This window comes from Panthera leo, chromosome C1 (genome assembly GCF_018350215.1).
Source record: "Panthera leo isolate Ple1 chromosome C1, P.leo_Ple1_pat1.1, whole genome shotgun sequence".
Classification (NCBI taxonomy): Eukaryota; Metazoa; Chordata; class Mammalia; order Carnivora; family Felidae; genus Panthera; species Panthera leo.
Window position 1 is genome coordinate 19,832,469 of NC_056686.1, and position 24,881 is coordinate 19,857,349.

The 24,881-nt window shown below is 42.0% G+C and overlaps 1 long non-coding RNA gene across 1 annotated transcript; it reads left to right on the top strand.

Moving 5' to 3' along the window:
- The first annotated feature begins 11,853 nt into the window (after positions 1-11,853).
- Positions 11,854-24,038, top strand: LOC122226600. Its single transcript, XR_006205696.1, has 5 exons — positions 11,854-12,340; positions 16,901-16,979; positions 21,244-21,384; positions 23,235-23,303; positions 23,694-24,038. It is a non-coding gene; the product is annotated as an uncharacterized LOC122226600 (long non-coding RNA).
- The last annotated feature ends 843 nt before the right edge of the window (positions 24,039-24,881 follow it).

Below are 24,881 nucleotides of genomic sequence, written 5' to 3' on the forward strand. Positions count from 1 at the left end.
AAGGATTTCAGAAGTGGTTCTTAAGGCTTAGAATTCAAAGAACCAACTGGAAGAAATAAACTTCCACACCACTTCTTAATTTACAAAGTGATTTCCCATCCTCAGAAGACTGACTTTGACTTTCTGTTTCCTTAGTCTTTGAACAAATAGGCTTTGTTCTTTAGTCACCTGCCTCTGTTCATTGAGCACCTACTATGTGCCAGGTGGTGTTCTAGGAGCTGAAAACCATGTTCTAAGAACAGAAAATAAAGTTCCTGTCCTCATGGGACTTAGATTCTAAAGGGGGTGTGTGTGTGGGGGGGGGGTGCCCAACAATAAACAAATAAGTAAAATAGTAAAAGGGATTATAAAGAATCAGAGAGGAGAGTTAAGGGAGATGGGGATTATGGTTTGAACGGAGCTTTTTAGTTTAGCAAGGATGGACAGAAAGGACTCCCCGAGCTGAGACATAAAAGAAGGAAGGGAGAAAGTCAAATATGACAGGGAGGAGAATTCTAGGCAGAGGGTACAGCAAGTGCAAGGGCCCTGAGGCAGGAGTTCCCTCTTTGAAGGAGACCAGTGTAGTTGAAGAGAGTGAGCCAAGGGAGAGATGTAGGATACAGGTCAAGGAAGTGGGAGAGCATGGGGCAGGCTTTGTAAGGATTTGTAAGTCACTGTAGGCTTTTACTCTGAGATGGAAAGCTACTGGAGAAATGACATATTTTATGATATGATTTAAGTTTTAAAAGCTTTATTCTGGCCGCTGGGTAGAAAACAGAAGGTGGGAGAACAAGGGCAGAAGCAAGGAGAACAACAGTTGGGAGGCAATTGCAGGAATCTAAGCAAGAAACAATGGCGGCTTAGGTCAGAGTGGCAGCAATGGAGATGGTGACAAGTGGTTAGATTTTAGAGGTACAGGTGCCAGGAATTGCTGATGGACATGATGGGGGTATTTGAGAAACAGAGAGGAGTCAAGTATATTGTGGATGTTGGTTGGGCCTGAGTAACTATTAGATAATCTAATGGGATGAGCAGAGGCCTTGAATCAGGTGAAACTAAATCTCAAATCCATGGCTTCTGGGTTTTGTGATCTTGGGCAAGTCCCTGAACCTCTTTGAGCATCTGTTTCTTCAGTAAGAAAGTGATGATGATGATAGTAATAACGGTCTCACAGGTCTATGGTGAGAATTGAATGGGATGTGAAAATTCTTAGAATAATACCTGGTAGAGCAATACTCGACAGACGTCCCTTGGATCCCGGGAGTAAATGATGCCTTTTGAAATATTATGAATCTAGTGTCTTCTCAATACTTTTCTCATTAACTTACAACCTGTAACTTATAACCTGGCTTCCCACTGTATTTTGAATAAAATCCAAACTCCTTCCAAATCCAGGAAGACACTTCATGGTGTAGCCTCACCTACCTGTCCAACCCACCAGCCACCTTGACCTTCTTATCTGGCTGATAAAGAACTTGACAACTTTCCAGCGTCAGAACTATCACATAGTCTCCTCTCTCTGCCTGGAATGGCCCTCACCCACATGGCTGGTGCCTTCTGATCCTGCAAGGAACTGCTACCTCAGAGTGGCCTTTCCTGACCATCAATTTAAAAACGGGTTCCCAGGTTCCCACCATTATTCTTTCTTTCGGGGTTTGTTCTTTCCATTCAGGAAAGTTAATCCCAATTTATAATTCTGTTTTCCTGTGTATCGTCCGTCTCTTCCACTAGACGGTAAGTTCTATGAAGGCAGTGACCCCCAAGAGTGTGCTCAATGCCTGGCAGAATGCTTGGCTCCCAGTAGGCTCTCAATAAATATTTGTTGAAAGGCTGAGTGACATAAAAGGCTTTTATTGGTATTCTGCTGCTATTCTTTCTAATTTTCTTTTTAAAGATTTTATTTAAGTAATCTCTACACCCAATGTGGGGCTCAAACTCACAACCCCAAGATCAAGAGTCACCTACCTGCTCCACCGACTGAGCCAGCCAGGTGCCCCTCTTTTTCTTTTTTTAAAATCTCACTTTCTTTGCATTTTGCACAATTCTATATTGCCTTTTGTTGCTGAGTGGAAACACTTCTCCCCGTTGAATCAGAAAATCCCTTGACTCTTTTTTTCTGTACACTATGCTGGGCTTAATGTCTATATATATAGTACTAACACTGATGGGTTCAATTTTTTTGTGCTCACTTCTTAAGGATGTATTTGTCTTTACAGGCAGGTGACACAAAAGAATAGACCTCAGCTTCAAATCATCTAAGAATCTTATCCATCCAAAGTATTTGTAGAGGCATAGGGAGTGGGGAGGGCATTCCAAGAAAAGGAAAGTGTCAGCAAAGGCATGCCACATGTTGTGTGTAGGATAATTAGAGAACACAAAGTTTTCGGTGGTTGGGACCACAGTGTCAAAGATCTGGCTGGCTAGAGAAGTTCTAACAAGTTGGAAATATGCCCTCTTCTATATTCTGAAAGAATATGTGTTAGATTGATGTCACTTCTTCCTTAAATGCTTTCTAGAGTTTGCCAGTGAAACCTTCTGGGCCTAGAGCTTTCTTTATGGAACATAATTGATGACAAATTCAATTTCTTTAATAGAGATAGGGCAGTTCACATTTTTTCTTTCATCTTGTGTCAGTTTTAGTAAGTTACATTAGATAAGGTCTTGAATGCTAGACTGAGTCCTCTTTTATTGAAATTAATTATATTTTAGGGTCATTAAAGGTCTTCACGCAAAAGGATGACAGTACTTTAAGGAAGCTTAATCTGGAGAATGTACAATAAAGGTTTGAGAAACAGGTCAGAGAAAAAGGAGAAACAGAGTTAGGAAACCCAGATAGCAGGCTTTTACAGAAACGTGAGGAATAAGTGACAAAGGTCCTGACTATAGTGGTTTTGGAAATGGGGGGAAAGAACCAAATTCCAGAAATATAACCACTTCTTTATCTATATCTCCTTTTGCCTGAACTAGGGTATTGATAAATTTTAGTACTTAATGGAACATTATGCTGCTTCTCAGCATCTCTTCTGACCAAGGTGGAAAGCATTCCTTGTACCAGAGCCCAGTGGTAGAAAGGTATAATATTTCTTCTGTGATTTAGACTTCCAGCCTTTAAAACTGAGGCCTTAGGAACTGGTGCCAGCTGTCTGTCCTTTTGGTTTTTAGTTTAACTTCGCAACTAGCTTTTCCAATATACTGTTGATATTTTTCTTTTTTATGTGACAGATGTGGTTTCACAGGGCATCTAGAGGCTGCTTAAATTCTGTAAGTAAATACTGTGGTGTAGCTGTTTTCCTAAATTGGGAACCGAAGTGGCAGCTATGATAGAGGGAAGAAGCATGGGATTTAAAGTCAAAAGGCTTGAGTTTTAACACTGGCTCAACCACTTATTGGCTGTGTGACCTAAGGCAAGGCACTTAATCTCTCTGAGCCTTAGCATTCTCTTATGTAAACTGAGCATAATACTAGTCTTGCACATTTCACAATTTGTTCTGAGAACCGAATGAAAGAAACTATTTTTCATGTTTTAAACAAATAATCCATTTAAAGTCCAATGTCTAATTATTTATGTGAATAATGTTTTAAGTTAAAGTAAATTTACAAAATGAAAATCTTTGGGCTGAAAATTGCAAGAAGTTTTATTTGTTTGTTTTTTGGGTGGATTTCCATACCTCTAAGTGACTACGGCAGTACTATTTGGCTTTCAGGGGGAAAAAATAAAATTTACTTTTTGATATGAAAATTTCAACGAAGCCTTAGAAGACTTCATAGCTTTAAGGGTTGAGTAACTTTCAAAGGGGAAATTATTGTGCATTTAGCAAAGATACTAGAGTTAGGTTAGAATTTGCAAGTTTTAACTCTTAACCTATGCTCTGAGAGGTATTAAACTAGTTATCAGGAACTCTTTTTTTTTTTTTTTTTTTTTTAATGTTTATTTTTGAGAGACAGAGGCAGAGCATGAGCAAAGGAAGAGCAGAGAGAGAGGGAGACACAGAATCCGAAGCAGGCTCCAGGCTCTGAGCGGTCAGCACAGAGCCCGATAGAGGGCTCGAACCCATGAACTGTGAGATCGTGACCTGAGCCGAAGTCAGAAGCTTAACCAGCTGAGCCACCCAGGTGCCCCAGGAATTCCTTTTTTTTTTTTTTTTTTTTTTTTTTTACCAGGTATCTATATGGCTTGCTTGCTCCCTCACCTCTTCTAGGTCTTTTCTCCAGTGACACCTTCTCAGTGAGCGCTTCCCTGCCTATTCAGTTTAAAATTTAAACATTCCCCCCTCCCAATACTTCTCATTTCCATTCTATGACTGTTTTCTTCTCCATAACATTCATCACTCAACAAACCATATAACTATTTATTTTGTTTATATCTTGCCCTTTCCTCATCCCTGTCCTCCGCTATAATGTAGCTTACACGAATTTTATCTGTTCATTGTTGTATCTCTAGAATATAGGACAGTACTTGGGACAAAATAGCACTTGAGGGGTGCCTGGGTGTCTCAGTCGGTTGAGCGTCTGACTTTGGCTCAGGTCATGATCTCATGGTTTGTGGGTTCGAGCCCCACATCGGGCTCGGTGCGGACAGCTCAGAGCCTGGAGCCTGCTTCGGATTCTGTGTCTCCCTCTCTCTCTGCCCCTCCCCCACTCATGCTCTGTCTCTCTGTCTCTCTCTCTCTCTCTGTCAAAAATAAACATTAAAACATTAAAAAAAATAGCACTTGATAAATTTATTTGTTGAATGAATAAAAAAACACTTCATGGGTTCTCTCTTTGAATTTAGTAGTGTAAGAATATGGAAAGTTCAGAATATGGCATTTTGACAAAACGGCGATGGGACTCTGTGACCCAGATGCTTCTTCTGACACCAGCCACAGCAGACCGACATGTCCACATTTAAACAAAAAGGCTCCCATTCCCTCAGCTCTGAGAATAATGACTGGAAACTTTCATGGTCATTGTTTACTGAGGACGGTAGAGTACAGAAGGTAGCAAAGAGGTACTCAGGGGGTCATCTTCTAAGAAAATGCTCCCCCAAATCTTGGGATCTGGCACTCTGCCTATCAAGTAAGGTTGGGAGTCATTAAGATAATCCTCTCCTCTCACTTCCAGAGGATTCTCTCTGAAACACAAGTACCTCAGGAGGGGATCACAGCTTAATCCTTCATCATTTAACACTTGAGCTGGATTTAGGATATGGGGTGAGGACTGGGCAGGAACATTTTACCAGTTTTGCCCCTTGTGCCTGGGGCAGAATCCGACCAGCTTTTTTCACATGCCCAAGACCCCCTGCCTGTAAATATCAGTCCTCAAATACTATAGATTGCAACAAATGGAAAAGGATGGGAAATGAATCCATGTTTCTCACCAGCTACAATGTTGTCAATTCTATCAACCTGACCTCTGCAATTGCAATTACAAAGAAATCATAAGGTGAAAGGAGATTTGGATTCCAAACATACCAGATGCCACAAAAGGTTAACCAGGTTATCTGCCTTCCAATTTGTGCCCTGAGGTGTAAGTCTGGCAGTGGCAATGCCCATTGATAAGGTCACTGTGTGATGTAAGTAAGTACATATATTGTTTATACCCAAATTCTCATACTCAAGTCGAGTGAGTCTTTCACTCTTTGCTGTAAGCAATGATTCTCCAACTCTCATCAGGAGACTGCTATACCTGGAACACTTGCAAAAAATACAGATTCCTGGGTCCCATTTTGGACCGAACAAAACAGAATCTCAGGGAGAATACAACCCAGTAATCTGTGTGTGTTTTTTTTAATAAAAAAAATTTTTTTTTAATGTTTATCCATTTTTTGAGAGAGAGAGAGAGAGAGAGAGAGAAAGAGAGAGACAGAGTGCAAGTGGAGAAAGGGCAGAGAGGGAGGGAGACACAGAATCTGAAGCAGATTCCGGGCTCTGAGCTGTCAGCACAGAGTCTGATGCAGGGCTCAAATCCACAAACCAAACCATGAGATCATGACCTGAGCTGAAGCCAGACTCTTAAACAACTGAGCTACCCAGGCGCCCCTAGGCCCCCCTCTTAATTCTGAAACTCTCTCCAGAAAGGAAAAAAACTACCAGAAAGACCTGTGTGTGTATCTTTTCACTAAACTCTCTTATACAATTTTTTTCTACCTCCAATACAAATTGCCTTTGCCTCTTCCTTTCAAAATCAACAGAAAAGTTCCCAGGGAATCTGAAAGCTGCTTCACAACAGAGCAATACCTTTTTTTTTTTTTTTTTTTTTTTTTAGTTTATTTATTTTAAGAGAGAGAGAGAGAAAGAATACCAAGCAGGCCCCGAGCTGTCAGCAGAGAGCCTGACTCAGGACTCGAACTCAGGCAATCAAGAGTCAGGTGCTTAACCGACTGAGCCACCCAGGCGCCCCGGAGCAGTGTTTCTTTCTAGCAGTAGAAACCCTCTAAGAGTCTGTCTGTAACCCTAAGGTAGTTTTCTAAATCCTGAATACATATTGGTCTGGAAATTCCCCATAACTGAAGAAGCAGTTTACTTACGTTGAACATGAATGTATTACTCTCAATTTTTCTTGTAAAAAGATTTGTGAGCTGCAATCCTATAGAAAACCATTTTGAGAGAAGGGCATGGGGTTATGGCATGTACCTAAAAAGGTAAGCGTTCTCCCTTTCTCTTCTGTTTCTTTGCTCGCTACTGAACAAGAAGTTTCAGAAGCCAATGCTTGAGCCAGAAAACCAAGCTCCTGAGTGATTGAGGATTTTCTGGTTTCAAATTAAACAGAAAACTAAATTAGCAAATTAATTGTTGGATGTGTTTTCCTGGGCCCTTCATCAGCTGCTGCAGGACCAGTAGCCAATCAGAGAAGACTTCTGGCTGCCCTGGAGAGGGGGCAGGGTTCAGAATCAGGTTCTGCTAGCTACCAAGTGTCAGACATGTTAATTTTAAATTACTTTTGTACAGCTTGGTGTCAAAATGATTAAAGCATGAAGAAAAAAAACAGAACCAAAGGAGGGAGAAGGGAAATGATTTCCCTTGCATTTGGAGCAAGGACACTTGCAATTCTATTTCCGCTGGCCTTCTATAAATTATGTTAAGTTCTAAGCTTTAGGCCCTTTAGTGCCGAGAGGGTTGGTTTGTGTGTGGGGGTCGTGGCTCTCCATTCCCTTTGTATAATGTTGCTCTCTCTCTACGGCAGAAGCTATATCGCAAACACTATCACGTGGCCACAATTTCTTCCCTTCTCCAATAAAACTGTATTCTGATAATGTATTAGTTACTATGTGTCAGACACTGCCCTAAGTATATTTTACATGTAACCTATCCTATAATCCTCACAAAAATGCTATAATCCTCACAATGATGCTATGTATGCTATTATTTCCATTCCACAGATGGGAAAACTGAGGCCTGGAGAGGCAAAGCCATTGGCTCTAGTCACTCATCTAGCCCCAGCTTTGTCCTGCTTTACAGCTGTACTGCCTCCTCTCCATTTTCCCTTTGGGGTTGGAGGAACCAAGAGGAATTAAGTGTGATGCTAAGACAACTTCATTGTCCTTCTTAGCAGTCACACACGTTTTCTTTTTGTTGAAGATGCTGCTGAGGTCAGCCTTATTCTCCGTGACATAGCAACGTTTTTACAGAACTACTTTCCCAGGGTAAGCAGGTAATCAGATCACTGGCTGGCTTGTCTTTATCTCTGTACCCAGCTCTCCCAGTTGGTTTCTTGGACTTCATGACACCTTTTGCTCAAGATGAGCCATTTCCTCTGTGTCTTGTATGTGAAAAGTAAGGCTGACCTCAGCTGCTGTTGCTTTTCAACAATTAACACAAAGCTGTGCTGCTGGAGTTCTCTCCGTCTGCCAGATTTTATTAAGTTTATTTTCTTCACCCTTCCAACAGTCACCTCACATTATCTTATCATATCGTTTACCTCTGGAATCGCAGCATAGTGCTACAATTCAGCTTGTAAGATCCTGACGGTGTAGAATTCACAAGATTGCTCCCCGGATGCTACTAAATAAGTTTTAGTTGCATCGGGATATCCTAAAGTTGCTTAAGTGATACCCAAGCCACCATTCAGGATAATATTGATAATGCCAAAAAGGTGATCTATAAACACGAGACTTAAATAATCTCCCACTGATAAATTTATAAAGACTAAATCTTAGAACTTCATCGATGTTATTAGCAACTGACTTTTAGTGAGTGCTATTACTTATAACTGTGCGCTAAGTGCTTCTCAACAAACTAATGAGGTGCGTTATATTGTTTTTCCTCTTTTTACGGTGTCTAAGTGAATGTCAAAGCAAGGATGAGAGGCACCTTGAACACTATATAGTCCAGCCACCACGTGCATTTTGTATGCTTCTAGTGATGGATGTGGATGGAGATTGCTACATTCTAAGTCTATTACATGACTTCTTCCATATTCCGAACTAAAACATGTGTTTCTGAAGCTCCTAATCATCAGTTCTAGTCTTGGGGCAGCCCCAGGATGAGTTTAATTTCCTTTTCATTCAGTAGCCTTTCAGGTATTTCAACATGGTTCTTCTATCACTCATGAATTCTTCAACTTTTCCTCATTACCCGGGGGTTCAAGTCTCCTCACCATCTTGGTTGGTTGCTCTTTATTACATCCCTTTAAAAGTGAACACGTCACTTAGATGTGGTCTAATACAGAATAAAGTGGATTCCCACCCCCCCCCCCTTGTTCTAGATGCTATATTTCTCTTAATCCAGCCTAAAATTCTACTTAATTTATCTGAACTCCCTATGGGGGAAAACCCAACCTGAAACCCCACTGCCTCCCCTTGCCATGTCGTTTTTAGGTTTTATGTTCCTTTTCTGGTTCTGTCATAACACGTGCACATGCTTTTCTTCTTCTGCATGACCTTGATCTTCATTCTTGCAGTGTAGTACTGATCTCTGCATGTGCACATATGTCACATTCATTTTCTCTTGGTTTCTATCACCTTATCTCTTCCCACTTCACCTCCTGCTTTCTACCTAGTTCAATATCAGAGAATCCAAATTGCTTTCTAACCATCTTTTTTCTTTATAACGTGAGGTAGGCATGTTCTGAATCCGGTGAGTTTGGACGCGTCTGTCCTGGTTAGCATTTACAAATACATATGCTAGCAGTTTGAGGCTGGCTTCCAAGAGAGTAATTTGATTTGGGAATGCTTTTCATGAGCAGATCTCAACGAATTTCACTTTACTGGAGTTCCAGAGGAAAAAACACGGCCCAGAGGGCGCCTGGTGGCTCAGTCTGTTGAGCGTCCGATTTCAGTTCAGGTCATGATCTCATGGTCCGTGGGTTCGAGTCTCGCATTGGGCCCCTGAGCTGACAGCTCAAAGCCTGGAGCCTGCTTCAGATTCTGTGTGTCTCCCTCTTTCTCAGCCCCTCCCCCACTTGCATTCTCTTCTTCTCTCTCTCAAAAATAAACAAACATTAAAAAATTTAAAACACACACACACACACACACACACACACACCATGGCCCAGGACTTAGTCTTATAGGGGACATCCTGAATGCAAAATGTGATGAACGAACAGTGACCCCTTCACTCTATGGACAGTTAAAGTAATAACTAGCTTGGATGATGAGAAGAATAATGGAAGCAGCCTGAGTTCAAACCTTGTCTCTGAAGTTTCCAGCCTGGGTGATCTTGTGCCAGTTACTTAACTTCTCTGTGTCTTAATTTCCTCATGTGTAAAATAATGGCAACAATTGTACCCACTTCTTAGGCCAGTTGTGAGGAGTTAATTCATATAAAGAGCTTAGAACAGTGTCTGGCTCCCACATAGCAAAGGACAGATATTCCTGCATGTTGGATAAAGCCAAAACAGAAAGGAGATTATTTCTCCAGGCATTTAAGTTTTCCGCCTGCATCTTTACAAGCCTTAATTCATTGAGCCTTAGTATTGAGGTTTTGGCTTTATAAGGAAGCAGACTTTCAGAAAGAGGCTCAGGAGTCATTTGTGAATGAATGCCCCTCAATCTGGGGCTGGTGAGAAGCAGGGTAGGATTGTTATTTAAGAGGGAGAAAGGCTGGAAGAATTAAAATCTAGCGGGGATGAGATCCAGCATGATCTTTCTTTTCTTGCTATTGAAACAACAACAACAACAACAACAACAACAACAACAACAAAACTTCCAGGCGAAAATGAGTAAATATGACTCCTAGCGAGAGCGGGGGAGCTACAGATCTTACCCAAAGAATTCAGTGGTCTACCTTGGCCACTCTTTTGTGCTTTAAAAATCTCTGGATTTAAAAATGAAAACGTGACTTCCCACCTCCCCTTCCCCCCACCCCCCAAACCACCCTACTGCTTTAGTCTTGGTCATATAGCAGTTTAGTACCGAATTCTACAAAACGCCAAATGTTCCGTAGAAACTTCTGTTTGCTTATGTTGTACGGTCTAACAATGCAGACTCTACACTAACAGAAGAAAGTAGTATAGGTTGTGTCAAATCGTGTTAAAATACAACATTAAATAAATGCAAAGAGCCCAGAACAAAGAAAGTGATTAAGCTGGTTTAACTGCATTCAACCCACTATGCTAAATCCCTGTAGGGGGCTTGAGTTAAACAACAAATTTGGTTTCTTGGCCTAAATCCTTTTCTTCAAAGAAGAAATGTTTCTTGTGAGTAATTCCGATAAATTTGTTTTCATCTTCTTCATTTCTTAGTCCCTAGGGAAGCTGGGGGGGGGGGCGGTGGTGAAAAGAACCCATCTGATTGGGTTCCATTTTAGGAAGAGATGGGACTGTGAAGAATGGAAGAGAGGCAGATCAGTTATACAGCTAAAGAGGCACTGGGTGAACTGAGGAACGGGAGGTGTGTGATTGTTCAGCCCCAGAAAAAGGCCAGCTAGTGACACCCGGGATGAGGATTTTACCCGGCAGTGAATCAAGGAAGACTGAGAGGGAGATAATAAGGTGTAATTATAGCAGTGCTGTTAGTGCCTGTTTATGGGGTCTGGCAGCAATTTGGTTGAACACCCCTCATTTTGAGAAATTTGTAATTTGGCAGTGAGAATTCCTGCCTTAAAATTTGGCTCCAACCCTCACAGTTTAATATTGCAAAATCTGGGAAATGTTGAAATGTGGCTGCTATTCTAATTGAACTTTTTCAGGCTCTTTCGAATTGGTTTTTTTCCTGCTGGATCCCGAAACAACCGCCTTTTTAAAAGTTCGGGAAGGTGTTTTGGACTACAAACTCAAGTAAACTCACGAGCTGATGTCCTGCTCTGGTGAACGCTCCTGACTCACATCTTTGTGTACATACAGCTGCGGGGGGCGGGGGGGGGGGGAGAGGCTTTAACTTGAAAAACCCGAGTTCCTTCTGTTCGGTAGCCCTTTAAAAATTCCCCCCAGTCAGTATTTTGTTTAATTTCCTTTGAGTCGCAGCGGTGCAACGTGGTGTTGCTCTTGGTTTTATCAACCCACTGCCTCCCCCAAGATTATTCCCCGTTGTTTTAAAGTAGAAGGGAGGTCACCAGGCTGTAGTGAAATGTGGCCAACTCCGGCTGGGACCAAGTTGGCCCAACCGGCTTCTCTAAAGTAACTGGAAGTTTTCTGACAGGAAACCGGTCAGTTCTTGTAAGTCTCGGCACCGGTTCCCACGGCCCCGGCGGCGGCGGCGCCCCCGACGCCCCTCTCGGGGCCGGGGAGGGGCGCGGGGTGCGGGGCGCTGTGGGCGGCAGGGGGCAGCAGCGGGAACCCGTTGTTCTCGAGGTGGGGGGTGGGGCGGGAAGCCGCGCCCCCCCCCGTTTCCGCGCCCCGCTCCCTCCCCTCCCCCTCTCGCGCCTTCCCTCCCCTCCCCGCGGGGAGGAGGGCGGGGGCGCGGAGCCCTCCCCCGGGACAGGGGGGCGTGCGCGTCCCCTCCGCTCCCCTCCCCCCGGCCGGGCTCTCCTGGCTCCCCGAGGCGGGAGTTTCCAGGAAGAGCTCAGAGCGCGGCCGCACCACCGAGCGCACGGAGACATCAAGTAGTCCCTCAGAGCGACCTTATTAGAGAATTCTAGCTGCCAGGGGCAGTCAGAGTCGCAACGCCGAAGAGATAGGGGGTGACAGCCGGCCTGAGGGCCTCAGGGAAAGAGGTCCGAGCTCCCACTTTGCATTGCCGGAGAAAGACGTGTGGGGGAGGCGGAACGAGTTCCGGCGGAGGGCTCGGGCGCGCCCGGTGGAGTGAAGCGCCGCGCAGTCGAAGCGCTCACGGAGTTGAAGTGGGCGGGAAAACCCGGAACGGACTCTCCCTGACACGCCCAGGACCTCCCGTCCCATTTTTCGTGGGGGAGGGGACGAAAAAAAGCAACGGAGAGAAACGTGTTTCCTTTCCCGGCTACCTAAACCCCCACTGGAGAAAAAGGTGACGACCCGCCACCACGGGGTACGCGCGGCTGGACGCGCAGGTCCCGGCGCGGCGAGGAGGGGCCGCGTGGCTCCTCCTTCTCTAACGTCCGCGCCGTCGGCGCGGGGCGCGCGGTCAGAAACCCAGGCCTGTGCGCTGAAGGAGCTAGGCGCGCGCATGCGCGCGCTAGCGCGCGCTTCCCGCCCCTTTTCCTGAGAGCGTTCGCTTTCACCCCTCCCCCCACGTTCCTCAGCCGCCACCTCAGAGCCTCCCCCGCACCCAACCCTCTCTTTTCGGGGGAGGTGGCCCATCTTGCCTATCCACTGACTAACCCCTTCACCTCAGCTTTGCCCCGCCTCCCCTGAGCTTCGGTACAAACTCCGCAGCGAGCGCTCCGTTTTCACATTCCCGCCTCCGCCCTCTATTTCCCCTCCCAGCCCTGAAGCACTTCCTGCGAACTGCCCTGTTCTCGCTCCTCTGTGCGCGCCGCCTACTTCTTGCCCTAACTGGATGGCTGCTTTCACGTTGGCGGAGCCATGGGTTGTGATCCTGTGATTCTTCCTCTCTATGAGTGGCGATCGCCTGCTCCATTTTACAGATGGGGAAGTTAAGGTCCAGAGGTCTGACTGGCTGGATTCTGAACACTCCTCGAGTTTTTTCCCCAAATCAAACCTGAGCTGACCCTGGAAAGATTTTTTTTTTTTTTTACTTGTATTTATTTTTGAGAGACAGAGCACAAGTGAGGGAGGGGCAAAGAGAGAATGAGACACAGAATCCAAAGCAGGCTCCAGGGTCTGAGCTGTCAGCACAGAGCCCGAGGCGGGGCTTGAACCCACGAACTGTGAGATCATGAGCGCAGTGGAAGTCAGACACCCAACCGACTGAGCCACCCAGGCGTCCTGACCCTGGAAAGATTAAACCCTCGATTTCCACCAATTTTAAGCAACCTTGGAAAGCCAGTCCCCCAGTCTTTCTCTTGGGACCCTCAAACCTCTAGGGCAAGCCACAACAGACCGGTTAGCAAAAGCCATAGAAACAATTTACCCCAAATCAACTAGGTAGCGTTTACTAAGTCAGAAGGGCCAAGAGCCAAGTCGGCATCTTAAGACACAGGCTTTTATTTTTTTTATTTTTTTTTCAAAAAAAAATTTTTTTTTAACGTTTATTTATTTTTGAGACAGAGAGAGGCAGAGCATGAACAGGGGAAGGTCAGAGAGAGAGGGAGACACAGAATCGGAAGCAGGCTCCAGGCTCTGAGCCATCAGCACAGAGCCCGACGCGGGGCTCGAACTCACAGACTGTGAGATGGTGACCTGAGCCGAAGTCGGCTGCTTAACCGACTGAGCCACCCAGGCGCCCCAAGACACAGGCTTTTAGAGGTGATGGAGGTTATTTGCTCAATGTAAGGTCGTTTTTTTTTACCATGATGTGTAATATTTTCTCTTAGATCTTGTAATTCTCTTATTCCTTCCCCCCTTTGAGATTTTTTATTTTTCAGGATTTGAAAACATTTTGATGGAATTGGCCTCCTCGATTAAGAAAAAAGACTTTTTTAGGGGCGTCTGGGGGGCTCAGTCGGTTAAGTGTCCAACTCTTCATTTTGGCTTAGGTCATGGATGGTCTCATCGTTCTGGGATCTAGCCCCTTGTAGGGCTCTGTGCTGACAGCATTGAGCCTATTTGGGATTCTTGGAGAGAGACCCTCTCTCTCTGCCTCTCTCAAAAAAATTAACTTAGAAAAAATTTTTAATACCACTTTATTTTATAAAGATAACCTTTCCTTTTTGTTAATGTGGTTGGATATTATTATCCTGAATTCCCCCTCTTCCCAAAGTTACTTCTTCCCTGGGCTTCAGCTCTAAAGTTATCTCAAGTCCATGGGAGACAAGAGATGTCCTAGAGAATTCTTGAAGCACCACTACTGTAAACCTTTTGGTACCACAAACTTTAAAGCTATACCTGGGAACTGAAGGAAACAGGAGACTTGTGTAATTTTATGTATATCTAGAGATTGATTACTTCAGATTTAGGGGCACCCGGGTGGCTCAGTCGTGAAGCGTCCAGATTTGACTCAGGTCATGATCTCACAGGTCATGAGTTCAGTCCCAGTCAGGTTCTGTGCTGACAGCTCAGAGCCTGGAGCCTGCTTCGGATTCTGTGTCTCCCTCTCTCTCTCCCCTTCCCTTGGCTCACACCTTGTCTCTCTCTCTCAAAAATAAACATTAAAAAAAAAAATTTTTTTTTAATTCAGATTCAAATGTTTTGAGAGTCTCATTCCAAGCATTGTAAATTTGGATCTGTTTTGTTACATTTTGTGTGAAATGACACTTTTATCATGATTTTCCTCTATTGTAAATATTTCTAAATTGTTTATTGGGCTGATGTCTTCTAATCATGATGGTGGTCTTAAGAACCAGTCCAGATTCATTACAAGAGAGTTTTTTGTTAAGTAGAGTAAGAGTGTGGCGTGCTAACACTTTTCTGAACATTGTTCATCAAATGGATGCTTCCTATTTGCTAGGTCTTTCGTGGGATATAAAGTTGAACATGATAAGGCTATTCTTCTATTTTTTATTTTTTAATGTTTATTTTTGAGAGAGAGAAAGAGTGCAAGCGGGAGAGAGACATGGAGAGAGGGGGACAGAGGATCCGAAGTGGGCCCCGTGCTGACAGCAGCGAGCTGGATGCGGGGCTTGAACTCATTGAACCATGAGATCGTGACCTGAGCCACGTCAGACGCTCAACCAACCTGTGCCCTAAGACGGGGCTATTCGTAAAATGCAATCTAGTAGTGGAGATAAAACTACTACAGGCTCAAATCAGTAAAAACTCATTGTTATTTCTTATTATTAAAAAAAAACACACAAGTTACATATGAATTTGTGGTTTCCACAATTCTCTCCCCTTGTTCACGTGCAGTCCTCAGGTTCTGAACGTGTAGATCAAGAAACAGAGCAATGAATAGTTAAGAACGAGCTAAACAGAAAATGAGCAGGAGTGGGTAGTGATTTAATGGGAATGTGAATAATGGCACAGTCCAATATTGAAAAAAAAGACAACAAGGATGTCAGGAAAGAGAAATTTAAGTGTAAGAATGTCCGGGTCTTCGGATTTTAAATGCTGAAGAAAGATGGGAAAGCATTAGGAATTATGTACTATTTAACTTTGCATGAGTGCTCACAAACATAGTTTTTATTTCAGGAAGGATAAATAGCCTTGCATTTAAGCCGTTGCCTACATACATAGATTTGGTGAGGAATTTTAAGGAAGACCAGTGGTAGAGTGGTAACATCTAGGTTGCAGTGGAATTCAAACTTCCTAAAGCAGGAGGAGGGGAGAGTCCTGTGATTACTTTAAACAGACTCCAAACTTACCCACCCACTCCCAAAGAAAATCATTTAAAGTCAAAGAGATTAAATGTAACTTAAATCTTAAAGTACTTTTTGACCAATTTAGAAAGCATTGCATTTGAACTTTAGCACTCGAAGTTGCCCTTCTAAAATGATTTTTCCACTTTTTGCTCCATTCACATACTCTATGTTTCTGCTGGGCTCTTGCTTCTGTAACCAGAGTTCACTGCAACTTCAACCTTGAAGTTACGTCCTGGTCTGCAAACTGATGCTTCTCAGGGGGTTGGTGCTGTAAGATAAGTAACTAGGTTTTCAGCTCAATCTCATTTTCTTTTTCTTTCTTTTCTTTCTTTTTCTTTCTTTCTTTCTTTCTTTCTTTCTTTCTTTCTTTCTTTCTTTCATGTTTATTTATTTGAGAGAGAGAGAGAGAGAGAGAGAGAGAGAGAGAGAGAGAGAATCCCAAGCAGGCTCCATGCTGTCAGCACAGAGCCCGATATGGGGCTCAAAATCACAAACTGTGAGATCCTGACCTGAGCCAAAATCAGATGCTTAACCACCTGAACCACCCAGACACCCCTATTTTTTTTAAAGAATTTTATTTTATTTTTTCAATGTTTATTTATTTTGAAAGAGGGAGGGAGAGCATGTGGGGGTGGGGGGAGGAGCAGAGAGAGAGAGAATCCCAAGCAGGCTCCATGCTCAGTGCAGGGCCCAATGCAGGGCTTGATCCCACTAACCATGAGATCATGACCTGAGCTGAAACCGAGTCGGACGCTTAGCTGACTGAGCCACCCAGGCACCCCAATCTCATTTTGTTTCTAACTTTTAAAATCAAAAGTTAAATTGTGAGAACCTCAGAACATAGTCTTTCTTAGGTGAAATGAAAACATTACATGTGAGAATGCACTACTTTTTATTAAATCTGGGGATCATTTTCAGAATTCTTATATGTGACTGTATTGTTACTTATAACCTGCAACAGTGGCCCATAGACAGTAGAGTCAAGCTGCTGTGGTTTATTATCACTAATCTGGGACAACAGTGGCGCTATCTGATTTCTTAAGGGAAAGTCACATTGTAGACTAAAACCTATAGAAAAATTGACACAAGTCATCAGCTCTTTCCTAATGGAATTTAGGCCTTGTTTTCCCCTTTATTGTCCACCTCTGTGTCATTTAGCATAAACATATCTTTATTGTTGGTCCTCCATGAAAGCTGGAATTCATAAGGGTTCTGTTTCTTCATTTTAGAAGCCACAGTACATTCACCAAGTCTTCTAAAGATGACTTCTGGCTGCTGCTACTGACTCCATTCTTTGCGGGATCCTGGGTATGTCATTCCTCTTATTTGGGCTTCCGTTTCTCTACCTTGGGTCTTGCTGGACCCACAACCAGCTCAAGGCCATTCTTCAGGGGGCCACTTTTTTTGCCTTAGTGCTGCAGGGCCCTGGACTCTTAAAGCAATTTATTCTTTTATTCAAATCAGTGTCTTCAAGTCGTATCTAGTTTTTCTATATTTGTGTGATAACTTTTATGTTGGAGGACTGAAACTTTGGGCTTGAATAACAATGTGATGTTAAGGTAGGGCCTTCGGGAGGCTGGGATTACCAAGAGACTATATCAGGGGTTCTAAACCGGGCATCCAGGATAAAATTCACGAGCATGGATGGGGAGAAAATTACATCTTTGTTTTCACTAATATTGAAATTTAGCACTTCCTTTTAGTATGAGTGTTAGTAACAAAATCATAGCAGTATTAGCAGTTCTGTACTTGGGAATGTCACTGATAGAAATCACAGATAATTTCCTACCACATTGCAGTTGCTGCAGACCTGTTGATAAGAGTTTGCACTCTTTTTTAAATTTAATGTTCTTATTTTTATTTTTGAGAGAGAGAGAGAGTACGAGCGGGGGAGGAGCAGAGAGAGAGGGAGACACAGAATCCGAAACAGGCTCCAGGCTCCGAACTGTCAGCACAGAGCCCGACGCGGGGCTCAAACTAACAAACTGAGAGATCATGACCTGAGCCAGTCGGATGCTTAACCAACTGAGCCACCCAGGCACCCCTGAAGTCTTTACTACTAGATCTTGTTATTTATTCTGTTAATAATGAAGCACATTGTATCATAAATTTTTAATATTTTGATCACTATTTCAGTATGTTGCATTTGGAAACCTATGTAATGTCGTCTGTAATTATTTAATGAGTTTAAAAACATCATTTTGACGAGAGGTCTGTAGGCTTCTCCACATTGACAAAGGAGTCCATGGTACAAAGAATGATTAAGAACACTTGCTTTGGGACACCTGGGTGGCACAGTTAGTTAAATGTCTGACTCTTGAGCTTGGCTCAGGTCATGATCTCACAGTTTGTGAATTTGAGCCCCACATCGGGCTCTGCACTGACAGCATGGAGCCTGCTTGGGATTCTGTCTCTCCCTCCCTCTGCCCCTCCTCAACTTGTGTCCTCTCTCTCTCAAAATAAATAAACTTAAAAAAAAAAAAAAAAGAACCCTGCTTTAATCAAAATAATTACTATTAGTAACGGGTTATAAACCATTGAATGAGATAAGAGCCTATGAGTCCACACTGATATAAAGAAGTAAATAAATCATTATATAAATGTAGGAAAAGTGAAAGCATTTCCTATCAGAGGATGACAACTAGTAAATATAGATGAAATGGTGGAGTGAGAAACTCACTCATGGATGCTGAAACTGGCAAAATGGGTGAAAGTTTGATGAGGAGCAGGATATTTGCATGGTGAAGTATCTCTCCATAAACGACTTTAATAATTATAAAGGGGAAATAGTGGAGGATCCTCGTTAATACCACCTTCACCAAGTCATCAAGCCTACGTCATCTCTTAATAAGAAGTGCTGAGGACACAACATTGCTTCACTGGTAATCCTGCCAAAAATGTACAAACAGAACCTAATCATGAGGAAATGTCAAACAAACCCAAATTGAGAGCCATTTTACAAAATAACTGGCCTGTACCCTTCAAAAAATGTCAAGGTCAGGAGGGGTGCCTGGGTGGCTCAGTCGGTTAAGCGGCCGACTTCGGCTCAGGTCATGATCTCGCGGTCCGTGGGTTCGAGCGCTGCGTCGGGCTCTGTGCTAACAGCACAGAGCCTGGAGCCTGTTTCAGATTCTGTGTCTCCCTCTCTCTGACCCTCCCCTGTTCATGCTCTGTCTCTCCCTGTCTCAAAAATAAATAAAATGTTAAAAAAAATTTAAAGGGGCGCCTGGGTGGCGCAGTCGGTTAAGCGTCCGACTTCAGCCAGGTCACGATCTCGCGGTCCGTGAGTTCGAGCCCCGCGTCAGGCTCTGGGCTGATGGCTCGGAGCCTGGAGCCTGTTTCCGATTCTGTGTTTCCCTCTCTCTCTGCCCCTCCCCCGTTCATGCTCTGTCTCTCTCTGTCCCAAAAATAAATAAAAAACGTTGAAAAAAAAAATTAAAAAAAAATTAAAAAAAAAAATGTCAAGGTCAGGAAACAACAGAAAGGCTGAGAAAGGCTGAGGAACTGGTCCAGATTAAAAGAGGCAAAAGAGACATGAAAACTGAATGTAGTGTGTGACCTTAGATTTGATCCTGGACTAGGAAAAAAAAAAAAAAAAAGCCCTAAAAAATGCTTTTAGTACAAATGGCAACATTTAACATGGATCGTGAATTAGATAATAGTATTGTATCAATGTTAAATGTCCCAATTTTTATATCTATACTGTGGCTGCATAGAGAATGACCTTGTTCTTAGTAAATAACACACGGAAGTATTTAGGAGTAAAAGAGTGTGATATCTAAGTCTCAAATGGTTCCGAAAAAATGCATATATTTATAAGTCTATATATATAAAGGTAGAATAGTAAGGCATATGGAGCAGAGGTAATAAAATTTGATTTGGATAAAAAACTTAAGAGGAGTTCCTTCTACTATTCTTTTTTTTTTTTTTTTTAATGTTTTATTTATTCTTAGAGAGAGAGACAGAGCATGAGCATAGGAGGAGCAGAGCGGAGGAGGAGCAGAGCAAGAGAGGGACACAGAATTGGAAGCAGGCTCCAGGCTCCGAGGGAGCTTCCAGCCCAGAGCCCGCCACGGGGCTCAAACTCACAAGCCGTGAGATCATGACCTGAGCCGAAGTCGGCCGCTCAACTGACTGAGCCACCCAGGTGCCCCATACTATTCTTTTGTTGTTGTTGTTGTTAAGTTTTTATTTAAATTCCAGTTAGTTAACATACAGTGTAATATTAGTTTCAGGTGCACAATATAGTGATTCAACACTTTCATACAACACCCAGTGTTCATCATAACAAGTGCATCCTTAATCCCCAGCACCTACTTCACCCATCCCCCCACACCCACCTCCCTACTGTGTGTTCTCTGTAGTTAAGATTCCTTCTACTATTCTTGAAATGTTCTGTCAGTTTGAAATTATATTGTTTTAGATCATTTGTTACACCCCCTCACTTTGAGGAGGTGAAAATTCATATTTTGGAAGGTGAAGACTCGCTCAAGATCGCAACAAGTTAGTGACAAGAGTTAGGGCCCAAACTCAGATCTCCAGATGTCAGTCCTCTTTTTACAACACTAACTGATCCTTTGGTGTTTGTGTTTGGATGGCAAAAATTGAGCCACCCCTTTTTACTTCTCTTTTTAGTTTCTTGGTTCCTTAGAGCTAGTTCCTTCTGCTAGAGAACCACAGTAACATAACTAAATGCTTCTTTCAGTTCCTTCATGATTAGGCAAGGATCAATTTGAAGTTTTCGAGCTTATGGTTGGGATACCCCTTTCTCTTGTAGGTTCAGCATCTTTCTTTACTGCCAACCTTTTCTGTACATAATTGGTTTCTTTTATATGGTATTACTTGTAACCCTTCTCCCATAGAGTAATGGTTTATTATATTGTTTAAACTTTTTTCCATAGGTCACGCCATCTCAAGGTCTTTTTGTGTACTCTCAAGAAAATTGTATATTTTCTGGGACACCTGGCTGGCTTAGTCAGTGGAGCATGTAACTCTTGATCTTGGAGTTGTGGGTTTGAGTCCCACACTGGGTGTAGAGGTTACTTAAAAATAAAAAATAATAAACAAATAAATAAACAAACAAATAAACAAAATGTTAAAAAAATAAAATTGTATGGGGGCACCTGGGTGGCTCAGTCGGTTAAGCATCCAACTTAGGCTCAGTCATGATCTCACAGGTTGTGGGTTCAAGCCCCACGTTGGGCTCTGTGCTGACAGCTCAGAACCTGGAGCCTGCTTCAGATTCTGTGTCTCCTCTCTCTGCCCCTCCCGATGGGTCTCTCTCTCTCAAAAATGAATACAAACATTACATTTTTTAAATAAAAAATAAAAAATAAAATAAAATTGTATGTTTTCATTTCTGTGATTCTATGATTCCGTTTTCTTGATAGAAAATTAAGGCATAATATGCTGGGAGAAAGAGAGGATATAGCATCTCAGAATTATAGTCTTAAGGAGAGTAATCTAACCACAGTAGTTGGTGTGGGTCATTTAATAGTTCTACTAGTTACTGACTAATATCAGCTTTATAAAGAAATTAAGGGCTCAAATATGTTGTTTTCTATTTACATAGAAATCAGCTAATTATCATCGGTATGAAGACTCCTTGTCTCCAAATGGGATAATGGAAAATAATTAACTTGAACCATATGAAATTGCTAGTTTTGTCACAACTGAATATCAACAGTTTTATATATGGCTCAACCTAATAGCAGTAAGTACATTATTAGATTTATTTTAGGTTATTAAATTGGGTTATTTTCTCTTCTCTTAGAGTGTTGGTAGAAAAATGGAGACCGTTCATGTGGGATCTGTTCTTGACTCTTCAACTTCTCTCAGTTTCTTTTCCTACTTTGGCTGTTCCTGTCTTCACTCCCTCTGTGAGAGTCTTGCTAGGCTTCAGATTCCTCCAAATTTCCATCTTGGCTTCTATTACCTTCCACCACTTGGGAGCCTTCCATTGATTCTTAGAAAGTTAAAGATGGAATATCAGAGGCAGTTTGTTCAATTTCCTTATACCCCAGATGAGGAAACAGAAGCTAGCATTATAACGCTGGTATCTGAGAGGTGGGGCAAGAATGCAATAGCCTGAACTCCCAGGACCCCGTTCTTTCTATCTCAGCACCCATGTTCTTATCTGGATCTTATATTTCCTACAGTGTAATTGTATGGACTTGGGTCTCTGTCAGTCTCTCTCTCTTTCCTATCCTTATCTTTTACTTAGCTCTCAATTCTCAATCACCTGGATCTTCCTTATTTCCTCAGTTTTGCCTTTCTACCATTCCAGAGCAGACTTAGCTTATGCATTCTGTCTGTCATTTTTGCCATGGCGAAAGGTGAAGAAATAGTTGTATTCCGTGATTTTTACTTCCTGGGGTGATACAATGGGGGAGTGGCTGAGATCATTTTATTTTAAGATAATGAAAGCTACCCTTGTATATTTGTGTATCTTCAGTGCATTATCTTATACTTACACAGTATTTTGAAAATAATTTAAGAAAAAATAGTGGTTGATAATATCTGCCTCCACCATAAAAAATTCCATAGTCCAATGGAAACAATTGACAAGAATTAGAATATTATTAGTTAATGAATGAGCGATCTTCTGTTAAGCCCCCAAAAGTAGAGTCTTGAATTGTATTCGACTTGCTGAAAAAATACCATTATCTATATTCCTAAAATATGAATTGTTTATTCGAAAAGACCTTTGGTAATCAGGTTCACAGGAACAGAGTAAAGGATCAAGAAAAAGAATTAGCAAGAAGGAAGTGAAAGACGAGGGTAGTGAACAAGTCTTTGGGTCCTAATAATAATGTAGATTTTTTTTTTTAATTTCCTTAAGTAATCTCCAAGACCAACGTGGGGTTCAAACTCATTACCCCGAGATCAAGAGTCACATGCTCTACCAACTGAGCAGCCAGGCTCCCTAATGTAGCAATTCTTAAAGGGAAGAGGAATGGCAATAATAATTTCTCATAACTTATGTATTTTTAAGATAGTTGTGTTAGCGATTCAGCCCCTAGTTAACAAAACCTGGAAGAAAATGTTTGGTGTATGGATCTGGTACCTTGAGGAGTATCTCAGATTTTTTTTCTCCTTTAAAGACTTAGCTGTTGATAAGAAGTTCCCTGTAAACACCTTATTTTGTCAGCATTTGCATCTTTGCAGCCCAGGAATTTGGTTTTATGTGCTTTACCTGCTTCAGGATAAATTGACCTTCTATTGGTAGGTGTGTGGTATGCAAAATGCTACTTCAGCGGGGACTTTGGGTAAGCACTGACTGATGGATGTAAGAAGTCAATGGAGACTTTGTCCTAAGGCCAGTGTTTGTATTTTCTTCCTTCTGCCATGTAGCTTTTCAGAGAAATAGTCTTTGGGTTTTTTTTATTAGTTAATCTCCCACTGCCATCCCCCAACCCACCCCCATCTTCACGTCCCCACCATCTTTTTATGTGTAAACTAAGCCTTTGTTGAAAGCAATTTATGGCAAAGTTATACAATTTTCTTCGGAAAATAAAAAATGGATATGTATGTGAGTATCTCTGGTCTCTTTTCCTTTTCAAGCTTTAATCACCCTGTTATTCATAGACCTGATTTGGAAAAATGAAGAAAAGAAAGGACTATTCATTTGAGGTAAATGGTGTTAACCATGAATAATTGTAAATGGGCTTTTAGAGACTTAATGATTCTGTCTTAATAAGGTAACAACCCTTAATTCCCTAAGTTTATAACCTACGAACTTGCAGAGTTTTCTCCAACTATCAGTTGTTCCTGTTAGACAGCCAGAGCTGAAAAGATGTAGTATGTATCTCAGGGTTCATTCACAATTATAAAGTGAAACTGAAATGTGACAAACAGATTACTAGATGCCTTATCAAATACAGAGAAATCAGTCGCTCATTACTCATGCCTCTCTTCTACAAGTATTTCCTACAAATACAGTGGGCAATACATTTAAAATGTTTTCACTTTAGCTTATTTTACTAATAGCTATTATCTTTTTATTTGTTGAATTTGCTCCAGGACTCCAGAAAAAAAAAAGCCTTCCTGATAAACTTTAAAGAATGACACTGCTGATGACTACCCTTTCAGATTTCTTCTTGACTGAAGGGTTTAATTGATGAACTTGTCTTAGTCAAGAAACTACCTAGATCCATTCTGCTTGTTCAGGATTCACCAATCTCTTAAAATTTGTTTCAAATGCCTTCATCTTCATGAAAATTTTCTAATAAGATGGCCAAGATGATCTTTTCTTCTCTTTTAGCCATCCACTGACACATTATACATACCAGTGTTTACCAAGCCAGCTGGATTCTTTGAGATATTACTAGGTGTTCAGAGTGAAATAAATTTAGTAAACATGGTATATTATTTCCCTCTCTTGAATATATGTATAATTTATATTATGCATATATTATGAATGAATATTAAAGTCTCTGAGAAGATCTGCAATAAAAGAAATCTGCCTAATTTTGTTTAGTCCATTGTACTTAGTAAATACTTTCTAAATTGCAAGTTGTAACTCAAATGTCACTTTCTGCAGGAAGACTTTCATGACTCCCTCAGGCAGTATCCAATGTGTCTACCACTGAATTCACATAGCTTAGACTTACACTATAAAGTGCTATAAAAATTTAGTTTCCGTTAATATTATGATATAATCTTTTGATTGTAAGCAACAGACAACTCAACTCAAACTGGCTTAAACAATTAAGGGATGGGCACCTAGGTACCTCAGTTGGTTAAGCTCGGCTTAGTTTCGGCTCATGTCACAATCTCACAGATTTGTGAGATTGCACCCCACGTCAGGCTCTATGCTAACAGCACAGCATGGAGACTGCTTGGGATTTTCTCTCTCTCTCTCTCTCTGTCTCTCTCTGACCCTCCCCCACTCATCATGCTTTCTCTCTCTCTCTCAAAATAAATAAACATTAAAATAAATTAAGAGAATTTGTTAATCGTCACCTGAAACTTGGTCCTCAGTATTGAGGCTCAGTGATATTACCAAAGACCTGATTTCATTTACAAAATCTTTGATTTTCTAAATTTTGCTCGGTATGGGTCAATATGCTCAATCTCAATATGACTGTAGCAGTTTCTAAGAGAGCTGTATGTGCTTCCCTCATCTCTAGTAGTAAAAGAACATCTCTCAAGGCAGCTACTTCAGAATAGCAAGGAAGCATCTTTCTCAGAAGCCCCAGCAAAGATCTT